The 6,345-nt window shown below is 43.4% G+C and overlaps 1 long non-coding RNA gene across 1 annotated transcript; it reads left to right on the forward strand.

Moving 5' to 3' along the window:
* Positions 1–239: 239 nt before the first annotated feature.
* LOC122438128 lies at positions 240–5,486 on the forward strand. Its single transcript, XR_006268452.1, has 3 exons — positions 240–297; positions 2,040–2,164; positions 4,168–5,486. It is a non-coding gene; the product is annotated as an uncharacterized LOC122438128 (long non-coding RNA).
* The last annotated feature ends 859 nt before the right edge of the window (positions 5,487–6,345 follow it).

The following is a 6,345-nucleotide window of genomic DNA, read 5'->3' on the forward strand; positions in this document are numbered from 1 at the left end:
AAAGATGGAAGTGGAAAGACTGTGATTGTTGATGAAAACCTGGAGCCACTGCATTTTTGGTTCTCTGAAGCAGAGTGCATTTCTAACAGAGTAAGGCTCAACAGATAAGAATCCACCGTCAATGCAGGAGATGCAAGTCTGATTTCTGGGTCAGGAAGATCCCCTGGAGAAGGAAACGGCAACCCACTCCAGTATTCTTGCCTAGAGAATCCCATGGACAGAGGAGCTTGGTGGGCTACAATCCGTGGGGCCCCGAAACAGTCGGACACGACTGAACGACTAAGCAATGGCAGCAAGGTAAGAAGAGAGCCGCCAAGAGGAGAAAAAACACTTCTCTATGTTCTCTTGCATATATTATCTGTGACAAAATTAAATAGTTTTGTGTTTAATATTCCTGAAATGGTGAAAATGGATCAGACAATCAAGTTTCCAGATATACAATTAAATGAAGTAAAATTATTTGGAAGCTATCACTCCCCAACTTCCCCTTTTCTCATATTCTTTTTGTTGTTGTATTTTAGTACACCTAAAAATATTAGAATTTTCCTAAATCGATGTACAGCTGGTTCTACCAAGTTTCCTTATTTTTTCTGTATAAGGGTTTAAGTTCTTCCACTTCAAGTAGTATTTCCTTGGGTATTTTTTTGTTTGTTTAGATTTTTGTTATATTTTTGGCCACCACAAGGCATGCAGGAATCAAATCTGTGCCTCCTGCAATGGAAGCACAGCGTCTTAGCCACGGGACAGCCAGGGAAATCCCTTCTTTGGGTGTTTTTAAGGAACATTATGTCTACATGGAGAACTACTGTGTGCTAATCCTCTAGGACTTGGAGCCCAAGGCTACACTCATGCCAACAATTACAGCCTTAGAGGCACAGGTTCTATTCTTCACTAAGCTTTTGGAGTTTGGGTGTAACCTCTCAGAAACTAAGTACTTAGCTGGCTAAGAAATGAATTCCTCCATCAATGTTAGTTACCCTGAAGGTTCCTTAAACTCTTTGCTGTCCAGACAAATCCTAGAGATATACACCCTCAGTGAGTTGTGGAGAATTAATTACAGACTCCTGAGAATCTAAGAATAGGGTGACATCCCAGTTGTTCTGATCCCTGAATCATACTGTTGCATAGATTCAGAGCACCTTGGATAAACCTAGTATTTATTTTTGATAATGGAACAAGTATGAACACATTTCTAAGAGACTTCCTTTAGGAAATTTGATTATGTATTTGTTACCCTAATATATAGTGAAAAAGTCTGCCTTTAAATTTTAGACAAATTGAAAAAATGACATTTCTTTGAATAAAAAATAAATGTATTTAAAGTATGCATATAATGTAAAGTGGGTAAAAGAAATTAATCGGAAGGAAAAAGTGATCTATTTAAACTACCTTTTTTAGAATTATATTCATTTCTTATTTCAAAATGCCTAAGTACTATTTATTACATCAGAACAGCCAACACTGTTGTTACCCAGTTTGGAAGAAAGAACATGGATTTAAGGTCAATTCTACCTGAAATAAAGTCATTTCCTTCCATTTTAATAGTTGACATTTAAGAAAGAAAATGGGCCCGATGGGGATTTGATCCCACAAACAGGAGATGAACACACTCCAAATGGCCGTGTAGTTCCAAGGAGACCTTCAGGTTTTTTGTTCCAAGGACTGGCTCAATACTTCATTACACAGCAAGTAGTTTGATCAGGCAAGACCTTCAAATCTGAGCTCTTCTGTGGTCAGGGGAATGCTAATGACTGTCTGACAGCTCAACGCTGACTTTGGATATTTTCCCTAGAAACACTGGCCAGTTTTCCTTTTGTCTAGCAGTTGGTGTGGTACAGACGGGCAGGAGGTACGATGCCCACTATCTTCAGAGGATGCTGTTTCCAGCAAGCCTTCCTTTTCCGTCATCTCTATATTGAATCTCTGTTCCAGATCTCTGTAGAATGTATAGCCATTCGACTTTAATTTACATTTGTTTGCAGTATTGCTTTACATAACTCTTTTTGCTACTTCACGAATCTATGTTTGATCTCTCCAAGGACGTCAAAGTGCCTGGAAGACCTGATTCTCTTTGACAGAAAGAAGCACCCCAGAGGCCATGCTTTTGATTTAGTTTTTAGTTCTCCAGGACAGTATTTGCACCTCAAGACTCTCCTACAGACTAGTAAGTGACTTATATTATTGAGTGGGAAGGAGTGAGAGCCAAGACAATTCTCAATGCTGCTGCTGCTGCTAAGTCACTTCAGTCGTGTCCAACTCTGTGCAACCCCATAGACGGCAGCCCACCAGGCTCCTCCATCCCAATACCTGTCCCCAAAGAGGGGGAGGGTGCTAGACAAGGACCCTTTGCCTTTCAGTTATTACCATCTCTTAGAAAGCATTACAGGGAGCTGGTCATCAACCAACATCAACCAATTACTCTTACCTTGGGGTAATATTCTCTTGCATATCTTGTAAGATATGCAATCATTGTCAATAGTGACATATCCTCAGTTGGTAATAGGCTTCCCAGGTGGCTGCTGATGCAGGAGACACAGGTTTGATCCCAGAGTCAGTAAGATCCCCTGGAGTAGGAAAAGGCAATTTGCTCCAGTATTCTTGCCTGGAAAATTCCATGCGAAGGGGAGCCTGGTGGGCTACAGTCCATGGGGTCGCAGAGTCAGACATGACTGAGCAACAGAGGATGCACACAGATGGTAACCTGGTAATGTTCTGGCTCAAAGCACAATCCTGAGCCTGTCCAGTCAGTGCATGCCCAAATACAGGGGCTGGGGTTTTGCTTCCTCTCCTCTACCCTCCTTGGAGTGTCCAGGCCCAAGTCTCAGAGAGCTGGTTACTCTGATTTTTAAAGAAGACAGTGGCCCGGAAAAATAGTTCCAATAGTGCTGAGTGATGCCTTGGGGTATGGCAGTGGGCATCACCCCCACTGGGGCCTGCGAGTGGGGCACAGCCTACTGTACATGGGAAGGATGGTGGGTGTCATGCTTTCTCAGCACAAGTATGTGCGGTGGTCACCAGAGTGGTGAGTCTGCCGGGAGTTATCTCTTGGTTGGTTGTGATAGTCAGCAGAGAAGAGTGTCTACACAAGACAGCACTGGGAGGGATGCATTTAAAAGCTGAGCGCTTAAAAAAAATAAAATAAAATAAAAGCTGAGCGCTTGTAGCTAAACAAAGGCCAAGCGGGTGGTATGTGGTACCAGGAAGTCCATCAAGGTGTAATGTGGGAAGTGGACTCAGGACTCGGGGTTTGACTGAATCCTAAAATCTGCTCATGGTGCTCCTGTTGCAGACAAGGCATAGGAGTGAACCGGGCAGATAGTGAGACCATGAGGATGAATAAGAAGAGTGAAAACTGCGTGACTGAGCCGAGTATAGGAGGAGTCAAGAATGTGTGGCTTGTGGTTATGACAGTGGTTCCCTGTAGATAGAGCAAGTGGATGAGAGGCCAGGGAAGTGCAAACAAGTGAAATGATGAAGACTTGGGTCAAGGGCACTGGGAAGATCAGTGCTACCAGGATGCTGGTTTTTTTCACTCTTTAGAATGTCTATCCCCCACCCCAACCCAGAAGGTGAGCTCCTTGACTTGTTCACCACAGCTCCTGGAACAGGTGATACATGGCCCATGTGCAATAAATATTTGTTGAATGCCTGATTAGTTAAACTAACTGATATTCTTTCTCACTCTCATTATTGGAGAGAGGAAGAGTCAGCCAGCCCAAAAACCTTTTCTGGATTTAGAAGCAGTGGGAAGCCATGCATGCATTCGTACTTGGTCACTCAGTTGTGGCCAACTCTTTTGAGACTCCATGGACTAGCTTGCCAGTCTCCTCTGTCTATGGGATTTCCCAGGCAAGAATACTGAAGCTGGTTGCCATGTCCTTCTCCAGGGATAAGAAGCCATGTATTCCAGAAAGCAGAGGAACAAACTTGTATATCTTCCCTTCTCTACCTTCCCTGTCCCCAGCACTACTCCCCTCTCCCACACCCAGGCCTGCAAAAGATTTGGTCATGTTGAGTCCCAACACAGACCCTCAACATGATCCCACCTCCCACCCCACCCCCAACTCTATTGTATCACATGATGAGCCATCATCAGCTCCTCCTTATAGGGAGCTTTTCTCAGCTTCACTGATTCCTGGTAACTGCACGTGCTTCTTCTCAATACAGATGAAACCCAGATGGAAAGCAGAGACACAGGACAGAAGTGGATGGGACCTTTCAGGAGGATGCTTTCTACCTTCAGGAATTTCATCTGTTATTAAACCATGAACCAGTCTTATTGATTTAATGCCTTGGCTTGGTACACAACTCCATTCATCAAAGCTTCAGAATGGCAGAGTGACTTCCTGCGATAATAGTCAGTTTTCTCCCCTGGGCAGATGTACTGTTGGTGGGTCACCTGGTTTTGTAGGGTTCCTTATTATACTTGTGCTCAGTTGTGTCCGACTCTTTGCGACCCCATGGACTGTAGCCTGCCAAGCTCCTCTGTCCATGGAATTCTGCAGGCCAGAGTACTGCAGTGGGTAGCCTATTGCTTCTCGAGTAGATCTTCTTGACCCAGGAGTCAAACCAGGGTCTCCTGCATTGCAGGCAGATCCTTTACCAGCAGAGCTACCAGGGAAGCCCATTGTACTTGTGCAGCCCTCCTTTATTCAACTCATGCCTGGGACCTTTAGCACCTGGCTCACAGTCTTTTCTAAATTAAGGAGTGATAAATAACCCTCTATAGATTGCTTTATCCAAAAACATAGATTTAGCAAATATGGAGAATCCACAGTATATATATCTTTGGTTTCCTGAGATCCCTTAGATAATATGGAATTCTTGAAAATGTGAAGAGATTCTGATAACCTCAAAATCAAGGTTTTATTAAATTACTAGTATCCAGCAGACTGTAAATTTTCCAAACTACTCTGCTCTCCCCAAGCCCCAGGCCTCACCCAAACCTGCATCCAGTCCTCACCAGATAGATAGTGGCCGGATGAATGAAAGAGTTCATCAGTCAGTGTGACAGAAAGAATTTGAATAAATAGTTCTTATTTCCCTCAGTCTAGTAAAAGGAAACTAGCCTGATAAATATATGTGTAAGTTTGATTGAATCTGTGATCCTGAGTATTTGGAAATCTGTGATTTCATTTCCCAGATATGCAGAGTATATTATGGTTTAGTATCAAACTTTTTGCACAGATAGGAACTTCTGCTCATTTTCTTTGTTAATCAGTTTGGCATCCTACAATACTTCAACTGTAGTATCCATGAATCCTATTAATAAAAAACAGAAAGCAGAGGAACTAGGTCAGCCCCACAATCAGGCTGGGGACTGTGGTGCGAATGGAGGGAAGGAAGGATTGATAGATACGACTACACACATTTTGCCTTTTGATACTGTTCATGGGGTTCTCAAGGCAAGAACGCTGAAGTGGTTTGCCATTCCCTTCTCCAATGGACCACATTTTGTCAGAATGCTCCACCATGACCTGTCCATCTTGGGTGGCCCTACATGGCATGGTTCATAGTTTCACTGAGTTAGACAAGGCTGTGGTCCACCCTTATGGCAGAAAGTGAAGAAGAACTAAAGAGCCTCTTGATGAAAGTGAAAGAGGAGAGTGAAAAAGTTGGTTTAAAGCTCAACATTCAGAGAACTAAGATCATGGCATCCAGCCCCATCACTTCATGGCAAATAGATAGGGAAACAGTAGAAACAGTGGCAGACTTTATTTTTGGGGGGCTCCAAAATCACTGCAGATGGTGACTGCAGCCATGAAATTAAAAGACCCTTGCTCCTTGGAAGGAAAGTTATGACCAACCTAGACAGCATATTAAAAAGCAGAGACATTGCTTTGCCAACAAAGGTCCATCTAGTCAAGGCTATGGTTTTCCCAGTAGTCATGTATGGATGTAAGAGTTGGACTACAAAGCAAGCTGAGCACCGAAGAATTGATGCTTTTGAACTGTGATGTTGGAGAAGACTCTTGAGAGTCCTTTGGACTGCAAGAAGATCCAACCAGTCCATCCAAAAGGAAATCAGTCCTGAATATTCTTTGGAAGGACTGATACTGAGGCTGAAACTCCAATACTTTGACCACATGATGCAAAGAGCTGACTCATTTGAAAAGACCCTGATGCTGGGAAAGACTGAAGGTGAGAGGAGAAGGGGAAAACAGGATGAGATGGTTGGAAGTTTTCACCGACTCAATGGACAGGAGTTTGGGTTAACTCCGGAAGTTGGTGATAGACAGGAAGGCCTGGTGTGCTGCAGTTCATGGGGTCACAAAGAGTTAGACATGACTGCGCGACTGAACTGAACTGATACATGTTTTGATTTGCAAGAGGGCTCTTGCATGT

This window comes from Cervus canadensis, chromosome 3 (assembly GCF_019320065.1).
Source record: "Cervus canadensis isolate Bull #8, Minnesota chromosome 3, ASM1932006v1, whole genome shotgun sequence".
Classification (NCBI taxonomy): domain Eukaryota; kingdom Metazoa; phylum Chordata; class Mammalia; order Artiodactyla; family Cervidae; genus Cervus; species Cervus canadensis.